Source organism: Quercus suber, unplaced genomic scaffold (genome assembly GCF_002906115.3).
Source record: "Quercus suber isolate HL8 unplaced genomic scaffold, Cork oak 2.0 scaffold_60, whole genome shotgun sequence".
NCBI lineage: Eukaryota > Viridiplantae > Streptophyta > Magnoliopsida > Fagales > Fagaceae > Quercus > Quercus suber.
The window spans coordinates 1,144,314-1,155,355 of NW_027069525.1; the positions used below are offsets into that span (position 1 = coordinate 1,144,314).

General features: G+C 34.0%; 1 long non-coding RNA gene across 2 annotated transcripts; it reads left to right on the forward strand.

The window, feature by feature from the left end:
• The first annotated feature begins 5,479 nt into the window (after nt 1–5,479).
• On the forward strand, nt 5,480–7,938 carry LOC136067157 (uncharacterized). 2 transcript variants are annotated; one of them, XR_010628678.1, is made up of 4 exons: nt 5,480–5,692; nt 6,596–6,662; nt 7,095–7,214; nt 7,610–7,938. It is a non-coding gene; the product is annotated as an uncharacterized LOC136067157 (long non-coding RNA). The 2 variants fall into 2 exon arrangements; XR_010628677.1 differs by having other exon boundaries at nt 7,095–7,938.
• Nucleotides 7,939–11,042: the final 3,104 nt, after the last annotated feature.

Below are 11,042 nucleotides of genomic sequence, written 5' to 3' on the forward strand. Positions count from 1 at the left end.
ACTGCACGCGGCTCCAACTGTATGTACAACTCAATGTTAGTTACTTCAGCTATTCTCTCAAACTTGTCAAACATGATCTTTACATGTTTGTCTGTTTCTATTGCCATATACTTGTAATTAATCCGATGCTTCAAGATTTCATTTGGCATACGATAAGTAATTTGTATGTTGTGCACAGCAGGATTCTCACACAACTCTTCCATGACAACCTTCTTCAATTCATCAAGGGTCTTCAACCTACGATCAATTTGAGTATAATAGGTCTTTATACCTGGCCCTTCAAATGGCAATCCCTTGTTCGCATTGGCATTCTTAAACGGACCACCGTGGTATAGGATTATATCAATTTCAGGCATTGTGAACCTGTTCAAGTCAAGTTATTGTGTTAGTTAAATCACATAATCTGAATCATGATTGCATAAAAAACAACTATAAACTCAGCCTTATTGACTTATAAACCTAAATTTTGTCATGCTTTTTGATTCTGATTTGATACTATGTTATCATACTTTGTTCAATTTAAAAGTGAACACAATATGTGATTGCTTAATTCAAGAAATTTGAGGACTGTGTCATATACCAATTTCTGCTATTTGCATTGTTAGTATATTCTGCACTTATCTGTGTTGGTCTCCTAGACCATTATAGGAGCAGTTGGTGATTAGTTCTTCGGTATAAGGGTAATGTTAAGTTCTTGGTAGTTCAGAAATTTGACAAGGAAGGAATGAGGATTGAGGAAGAAAATCACAGTTACTAAATTGGTACTATTTGGCTCAGTGAAATCAACTATGGAAACAAGCATTTTCACAAACACCTTAAAGGCAATCTTTCAATAGGAAGCTCGTATGGACTAAGCCCCATAAATTTAAACTTTGATTTACAAATTTACACAAATTCAACAAATTATATATAAACATCAAATATGAGACCCAATTTGTACTTATCAGTTATCACACACCCATTTTTTTTACCATTTCTTTTTATGGGCAAATAAATACTCAAACAATGAAGACTACCAACACAAAGTTCTATACATGTTGCATAATGGAAAATTAACTAAGTTATGTCAACTATCTACAAAATAAATACTCAAACTCTTTAACCCACACCCATAGACTATTACCCAACTACAATGACAATCAAATTATGGAAACCCTTACCTGAGATATGAATTTGATGAGAAGGAAGAGCAGTGAGAGAGGCAGTGTGGTGAGTGAGAGTGAGAGGCAATGTGGTGAGTGAGAGTGAGAGGCAATGTGGTGTGAGAGTTATGGGTGAGTTAGAGTTAGTGAGGGTGAGATTTAGTGAGGCCGAGAGACCCAGTGAGGATGCTCTGTTTTGGGTGAGATGGCTTTGTGTTTCTGTTATACGGGCGTGTTAAGGGAGTGATATTTTTAATAGTATGCACAGTGGAACTCGAGTCTATAAGACTCGAGTTCTTCGAAATCTTTCATTAAATACGGTCTTAAGGTGGAACATGTAATTTCCAACAAAACTCGAGTTTTAAATACTCGATATTTAAAAAACGAGTTTTAAAAACTCGAGATCTAGGTGTCTCTCATTTTTTCCAGGTCAGCGGTAAAAAACAGAAAGCGAGTTTTTAAAACTCGAGTTTTTATTACAAATCTCGAGTTTTAGAAACTCGAGATGCTAGTTTCCTTTTTACTTCCGCGCATTGCTTAACTTACTATATACTTATCTCTTGCACTGTTACTTTGCCCATTTCCCCCTAAAACTACCAAATCCTGTAGAGTTCCCCTCTAGGGGGCCAACTTTATTGAAATTGATTCTGTTAATAAATTGGGTTAGACTTTCAAAATATAGAGAAATGTAAACCAGTGATGACTCCTCTTTAGATATTTTAATTGATAATACCATTGTTCTAATTTTATTGGATGTCTCCAAATGAACAATGCATAGGCATAGTTTGTTAGTTTGTTTTGTTTGGCTTTTTTGTTAGTTCAATAATTGAGGAGCAAGGTTTGAATCTAGACATATTTGTTGAAAATATTATATAATATCAGTTGAGTTAAAAGGCTCTTAACGATAAACAGTTTTAGTTGTTACCTACCAAATCCTGTAGAGTTCCACTCTAGGGGCTAACTTTATTGAAATTGACACTGTTAATAAACTGGTTTTAACTTTCGAAGTATAGAGAAATGTAAACTGGACATGAATGTCAAGCCGTTTTGAGGTCCTCCTTGATCATCCTTTCATACGTTAGTCATGGTCATGGTCATGGTCTTGGAGCCACTTTATTTATGCATTCTACCAAAGACTTTAAGACTTGTATATCCTCCCTCCCTTTTTCCTTCCATTTTTGCTTTCTCTGCCTCTTCCCCCAACATTTTATAGTCTTAGCCCTTAAGGCTTGAGAGTCAATCAATGGAAACTCAAAACACGAATTGCATTATGTCTTGGTTAAACAGCTTGGCAACGAACAAATGAAATTGACTGGAAGTCTTCCACTCAATTCTAGTTGTTCTATTTTGAAAATTCAAATAAGTAGGTACAAGCACTTGAGAACAACTAAATTAGTGGTAAGGGCAATTACAAATATTCCAAGCAGAGCGTGTTTCACGTGCATGAATGATACATCCCCACAAAAAAAAAAATATATATATATATATATATATAGAGTATACATTCCGTGTTTTCAAGTATTGCTCAGATATTATCTGTGTAAATAATTCACGTGCATGAATGATACATCCCCACAAAAAAAAAAATATATATATATATATATATATAGAGTATACATTCCGTGTTTTCAAGTATTGCTCAGATATTATCTGTGTAAATACAAGAAGCTCTTTTCGTTCATCTTGCCAATAAAGAAAACGTCTGAAGTTGAAAAGAAATTTGATTCAATTTGTTGCGTTCTTTATAACACCAATGTCCACACATTCTGAATAATACAAAGCTGAAGTTGGTAGGATCATCTCTGAAACTGTTAAGGGTACAGACACTGAAATTATTGCACTCAATTTTGTGGCTGTGATTGTATGACTTCTGTTTCCTAAGCGCATCATTCGACATTGACAGGGTACTGGCCCTTTCAAGAGCCTGGTGTGGATTTTTGATATCATATAGACTTATTGCATAAGAATGTCTACAATCTTTATCTATAAGAAAATTTAGATCATTGTCTCTAACTAGACCATTTTCTACTAATAAATCTCTTAATTTTGTATCAATATTTTGTATCTTTATTAGTAGAAAATGGTCCAATCAGAGACAATGGTCTAAATTTTACTATAGAAAGCTCATAGAAATTTTTCTACTACATTTTATTTTAAAAAATTACTCATGGGGAGAAATTTGATAGAAAATGGTTAGTGTATTCAAAAGATTTATATAAAGCATTTTGTTTTTGTTGAAAGTTGTTTAATTCAACAACACATGGTAGTGGTACAAATCAACTTACTAATGAAGGAACTAATGATTGGAGAAATATTAGCAATAAGATTAAAAATCATGAAACAAGCAAAGAGCATGTTACTAACATGAATGCTTGGATTGATTTAGAAATGAGATTGTTGAAAAATAAAACAATTGATAAAGATTTACAAGAACAAATTAACAAAAAGAAATATCATTGGAAAAAGGTGTTGTTAAGAATTATTGCTGTAGTAAAAAATCTTGGAAAAAATAATTTGGCATTTCAAGGAAAATACTTAAAGATCTATCAAGAAAATACTGAAAATTTTTTAAGTCTAATTGAAAGGATTTCAGAATTTGATCTAGTAATGCAAGAACATGTTTGACATATTCAACATAGTTCAATTCATAATCATTATCTGGGACATAATATACAAAATGAATTGATACAATTGTTAGCAAATGAAATTAAAAGTAAAATTATTAAAAAGATTAAGTGTCTGTTTGGCAAAGATTATTTTTGCGAAATTATTTTACTATTCAGCTTATTTTTGCTACTATTCAGATTCCACTACACTTTTTGGTACTATTCATGGGTCTCACTGTGCTATTTCAACTAACTTTTAACTTTATCTACAGTACTTTTAGCAAAAAGTTTTTAATTTCAACAAAATAAGCGAATCCCAAATGGACCCTAAGGAAGCAAAATATCTTTCAATTCTACTTGATTGTCCCCCGATGTATGTAAGTCATCAAGTACAAATGACTCTAGTACTACGGTGTGTGGATATTTCAACAAGTCCAATAAAAATAGATGAGCATTTTGTAGAATTTTTAAAAGTAGATGATACTTTTGGAAAATGTCTTTTCAATGAAATTATAAGTGTAATAAAAAGTCTTGAATTTTATTTTATTTTTTTTAAATAATTACAATATGCTGTTAGACCCGCATCTTAAACATTTTCCCTCCAAACTCCCAAGCACTTTGTGCATGGAGAGATGCCAATTCAGCTATAAGGCCCTTTGCTAAAAAGTATTGAACTTGATATTAATTGTAACACCCCAACTTAATTGCGTATTTAATTTTATGGGTTTATACGCATGTTATTATCTTAATTACTTTTAAGTGCATGAAGATTTGATTTTTTTTAAGATTATAAATAATTGAAATGGCTAGTTGTATTATAAATATATACTTAGTATGATGTATAGATGGTGTTTTAATTAGGCATATGGTGCATGAGATGTGATTGTGGAAATTTCACCCCATGCAACCAATGAGAATTCAACACTAGCAATGCTAAAGGATCATGCATGTTGACAAATCAAAAGGCCAAGACTTGGCCGGCCATGCAATCACCAAGAGCCACTTCAATTCTTCCTTGACTTTTCTCAAGACACTAGAACATCCAAGAAGCAATTCCCCCTCTATTTTCCACGGGTAAATACGCACAAATCAGAAAAGTCACCACACTTTGCTCTCTTTTCTCTTAAGGAAAGAGCTAGGAAGCTCTCTTAAGTCTCTCTCAAAACCCACGGTCAACATCTATGAAGCACGGGTGCGTTTTGGGACTTGGTGCGTTTCGGGTGTGGGTACGGGACTCAGCAATTTTTGAAAAAGTAGGGTATGGGTGCGGCGGGACTCGGCGATTAAAAAATTATTAAAAATATTTTTATTTATATTTTATTTATATTTTTACTATTAAAATATTCTTAAAAAGCACATTGCTATGCCTTGATTCACAAAACAAAGAAAGAAGAAGGCAAGAAACAAATTACTATGCCTTTGAGGTCAGAATTTCGGTTGTTCCGGCGAGTTTCAAGGCTAATATCAGCCTGTTTCGGCCGTTTTCAACATGTTTCGGCCGTATCGACAATATCGATCGCCGGCCGATACGACCCGATATGGCCCGATTCTGGCAGAATCGAGCCGCGTCGACGCGAATCGAGCCGAGTCGGTGCAAATCCGAGAAAAAAAAAAAAAAAAACTCAGACGCAGCACCGACGCGCAGTCAACCGCGTCGGACTCGGGTGTGGCACCCTCCTAACCGCGTCCGTGCTTTCTAGGTCAACATCCTAAGGTCCACTCTTCTTATCTTCTTTTGCTAAACCAGACACATCTTTGTTCATCTTTCATTTGCTTCTTTCTTCTCTTCTTTCTTCTTCCCTTCTTACATGGCAACATCTCTCCCTCACACTCTCACCGAAAATTCTAGTTTCTCTAAGAAGAAATTAAGAGTCTAAACACTAAGGTTTCATCTTCAAAGTGTGTGCGAAAGTAAATTAAACCTCATCTGATTTTGTGTATTTGGTTAGTATAATTTTTTGTTTATTTTCAATCTCTATCCTCTATTTTGATTTTAGAAGCTGAACTTGTGAATCTGTTTTAGTAATTTGAAAGTTTGGTGATATTGTGGTCTATTTGATGCTTATTAGGTTTTTTTTAATATGTATGGTATAGGTATAAAAATACCCAAATGAAATGAAGGCCAATTGCTATTTGTTGATGATTTTAGTAAGAATATGTGCTGAAGCTGTCACTGTGACGGATTTGATGTTTACAACAAGAAAAATATGTATTAAATCATATTCTATGAATTAGGATGCTAGGAATAGTTTTTATGAATCCTAAGACACGTATGGTTGTTGTGGAAGTGTTTCACAGCATTTGGATAAGTATAAAAATAATGGTTTAATTTATAAGTTGCATGAGTCTCTGCCAAGACAGATTTGAACACGTTGTTTTGTATGATTTTTAATAAATCATGGTTTTATGCTTTGACTACGAAATTTGTATGGTATATACTAGACATATAGCCTAGGGGAGTAGTTTTGTAAAATTTCATGACATTTGGATGTGTGTGGACAGCCCATTTGTATTTTACAAATGGGGCTTTTGCTGCTGGAATGAGCAGTGAACAACATATGCTACTCCTAACTTTGTGAATTTAATTTTGAAGCTAGGGTGAATGTTTTGTGCTATAATTTAATATGCTCATCCTTTGGAATGTTTGGATGATACATAAATTTTTATGCCTTGGTTTCTCTATGTTTAAGTATGTAATGTGTTTGATGATTGTATCTTGTGCTTTGGAGAACCTTGTGTGATGCGAAGTAAGGATTTTCTTCAGTTTGAGAGTTAGGTTGTGATTGAGGTATAAGTTTAAATACTTAGGAAGAGTTTGTCAATAATAAGTCTTGGTTTTGCATTTAGGTGGCAAGAACGAGAACACGGACACTTGAACTCCTCTTGTACAATCTCTCGCGTCTTCTGTTTTCAGGTAAGAGATTTGTAACATGTGCTTTTGATAAGTATAAAGATTATTTCAAAAAGTATTATGCATTAAAACCTTTTAATTAAAGATATTACATATAAGCATGATTTAAGTAAAATATATGTTCGTGAGTTGTTCAATCTTATATAGATGATAATTTTAGCATATTGATGCTATTAACTATATCATGAACATAATATTTTAAAGAATAAGATGGATATGCTATTATTGTGGAATATTATACAAATAAGAAATATCAGTATAATGTATAAGTATGGAAATTTTTCAGGTTATGTCCTCTAGTGATCTGAACTCAGCCAGTAGGGGTTAATTACTGGCTTTCCATAGAAAATGTTATCTGTTTGGCCATTTAAAGTGGAGGAAATGGAGTTTCCCATAACTCTAATATGAATAAGGTTTCTTCCTCATTGTGTACAGATAGCGGGGAGGAGCAAAACCTTGAGGGGATGTGCTATCAGGCCTCCCAAAGAGGACAATATCACACACACGAGGACACCTAAATGTGATGAGGCCTTCTCTGTTGTGCACATGTACCAAGTACAGACTTATCAGATATGGACTAATCAATATGTTATGAATGATTATATTATGTTATTAATCATGAGAGAATGATTTGGTTTAAATGTATTATGAAAAAGTAAAAAACTCTCATGACAAGAAGTTTATGATGAAACATTTTATAGTCTTTTTAAAAATAAGATAACGGAATTATGTTTACGTTTCTTATTACGTCCTTCTATTATTATATGAAAGGAAAATGAAGTATTTTATCTGAAAGTTCATAAGTTATTTTAAGAACAACGTGAATAGTATGAAGCTATATTATCAAAGCTTACATATTCATAAAATATTTGATTTACATGCATTCTTATTAAAGGCTCATGGAACTTAAAACCTTATTGGGCTACGCAACTCACTCTATTATATTTCAGTGCACAGGTTCTTTCCTGAAAACAACGAGAGTGTTAGAGGTGGCAAGGATTTTGTGATTCTCGTTTGTTAGAATGTAGAGTTTTTGTTGTATAGTAGTTTAGCTCTTTTATTGTATAGGAGGAATCAAGATGTACTTGATTCTTGAGCACATATGTAATTCAGTATCTTAGTTTGTTTTGAACCCCGGTTATATGTCTTTGGGGTTAGGTTTGTAATAAGAGTTTTGCTAAACGTTTAGTTATGTAATATTTACACGAATACCTTAAGTTTCAGCCAGGTGGTAGTCTTCCAAGTTCAAAGGAAATGAAATTGCAAGGTTTTCATCATTTTTGTATATTGTGTCTTTAATGCACGAAATTAAACAGGAATTCAAGAAACAATTCTTGATAAGCCCCTTCAATTTAGGTTGGTTCGTGTTAGTATTGAGGTAAACTTGATATTAACATGCTGGTCATGCTCTAAATCCTGAAGTATAGGTTTGGGTTGTGACATTAATGATGTACATTGACAAGGATATGACAATGGGTCTACCTTGTCTAGAAAAATTCTTTAAGAAAGCCTTTCATGCATCCTCATCACGGAACCGAATGCTAGAAGGAGTAGGATCAGATAAAGATGATGCCCGGAATGAAGAGGGTTCCGAGACGGAGCAAATTTACGCTTAGGTGCCATAGACACGACTAATGTAAACAAAGAGAGAAAGGGAGAGAAAAAGACAATTAGAAAAGCCCCAAACAGTTCAAATATATCAAGATATATTGAAAAGAGAGTACGTATGCATGGAGAATGCATGAACATGTGACATACAAAAGAAAATTCATCATGGGCTCAGTCCAATCCAATCCTACCAGCACACAAACATATTACACACATCTAAATGCATGAAAATACTATTATAATGCTAATGTAATGCAATGCATGAGATTTCAAACTCATATAAGTGAAAACCCATCCCAAAATTTCAGCAATAGCTAATCAATTTTGAAAAACCCCAAAATTTTTCAAAATCCCTAAAACCTAGGTTTCAAAACATGAAATGCATGAAGAATGAGAGATTAAAAGCTTAGAAAGTGATGAAGCTTGAAGAAACCTTGAGGATCAAGATTGGAGTGAGATGAGATTGTTTGGGAGAGAAAAGAGAGAGCTATCGAGAGAGAGAGAGATCGAGAGAAATGAATTCCAGATCGCACGATGAGGTATTTATAGAATTCTCAGTAAATCTCGATAGATAAAGTGTCGAAAGGTATCAGGCCATCTGTCGAAGAAGGTGTCGAGAAAAATGGTCATTAACAAATGCAGGTGTCGAGGGGGTATCGAGGAAAAAAACATCAGGTCAAGAACAGAAGCTCGATCGATTCACCAGGTGTCGAGAAGCTATCAAGGAGGTAAGAACTATCTCGATCAATCCAACAGGTGTCGAGGAGGTGTCGAAATTGCGATAAGAAAAAGCTTAAGAAGATCGACAGATAACTAGGTATTGAGGAGGTATCGAGCTAACTTTTAAAAACAGTTTTTCGAGAGGTGAAAAACACAAACATGAATGCAATCCAACATGCAACTCAACCAATGATCCAATCAACATATTAAGCTCTCAAAATCATCTCTCAACAAAATTCTTAAGCACATGGATCTTCAAAAACACACACACACACACACACTAAACAAGTTTAACCATTTTATTCTTCAAAAACAAGTCAAGACAGTTTAGTGAGCATACATTAACACATGTAAAACCTTGTGATGGCCAAATCACATTGTACCTGTACATGTATCATAAGTAGCAAAGAATATTGTGTGTTGTGTGTGAAAAACATCGTAAGTTTGCATAAGTGTATACATATTATGATGATTTGAGATATGAGAAAATCACTTTAACTCACACACAATCATAACTGTTTGATAGGAACTATCACCTTCGAGGTACATCTTATAACTCCCATATCTCCTAGAATACACGCTTGTAATAATATTTAAAGCATTTTTTTTTTATCTTTTTGCTTTTTATTTTTCTTTGCATATTTTATTTATTTATTTAGCATATCATGCATGGGCATATAAGAGAGAGAAAAGAAATACCCATTGATATTTGACATTCCAATTTTGCTATGTCGAAGCACACAAATGTCATTGACATCACACTTTTGCTATGCTGAAGCATACAAATGTCTTTCATGATTGGTGGGCAACAGTGGTGAGATGGTTATTTATACCTTTCTCTTAGGATTTTCTAGTCATTCCAGTCAAAAAAAGTGATATGAGAATTAAGTACAAGAGATAACTTAATCTTACTCATCACAGATAAGAGCCACAAAGCTCACTTACTTAGTTGTGCATGGAGATGCTCATCTAAGTTACAAGAGATACAAATTTTAGAAAATTTTGTTTCAATGGCCATCCAAGGTACACAAGTACTAATGTACACAAAACACACATTATTTTTGTATTTTTTTGATTTTTCAATTTTTTTTTATATGACAACAAAAATAAGCAAAACTGAAAATAAACAAACAAAACATGTTAAGCAAAGCAAAGTATAAAACTAGACTGACTCAAAACAGTAAAGCAAAAAATACAAGTAATGCAACAAACAAAAACAGGAGGATAGAAGAAAGTGATAGAATCACTTAGAGCCCTTTTCCTTCCACACATTGGAAGAACCTTTCTGTTGATTAAACCTTTGAACCGGCGGTGAGGGAGAAGAATTGAAACCGTTCAAGTTTGAAAGGAATATGAGAGCTTTGAGAAGATCTCCAAAAGGAGCAAGAGAGGATTGAAGCTGATTCTAGCTTCCAGATGCTATCATGTTGTTGCTCTATTGAGTGGGTAATCACTTATAGCAATTTGAGTATGACCGGCAACTCCACAATGATGACAAAGATGCTACTTCTTCTGTTTAGGCTTTTAAGAGTTAGTCTTCTTAGCCCTAGGGTTCTTAACATCTTTCTTATCTTATTTAGGGGGTGCTCCTAAGATAGGTTTACCCTTGTCTAAGTTCTCACTAGCTAATTCAATTTTAACATCATTGTTCTCAATTTCAACATTATTAGTAGGAGGAACAAAAACAGTATTACTAGTAGAAGCAATATTAGAGGAAGAAAGACCATGCACTAAACTTGTTTGATCCGAAGCAGATTTCTGAATGCTGAGCATCTCATCAAGCTTTGCACTTAAAGTCCTCTCCAATTGAGCTCTAACTTGAAATAGTTTCGCTTCAAGCTTCTTGGTATTCTCAGCCAAGAAATTATTCTCAAACCTCAGTGCTCCAATAGTTTGATTTGCCTCATCAAACTTTGTAGACAGCTCTTCACGATCAAGTTTCACATCACTGAGTTTCTTGGTGGCCAGCCTATACAGTTTCTCATGCTTCTCAAAGAACTTGTACAGTTTCTCATGGGCTGTTTGGATATCATCTTGATCATCCATCTTTTCACA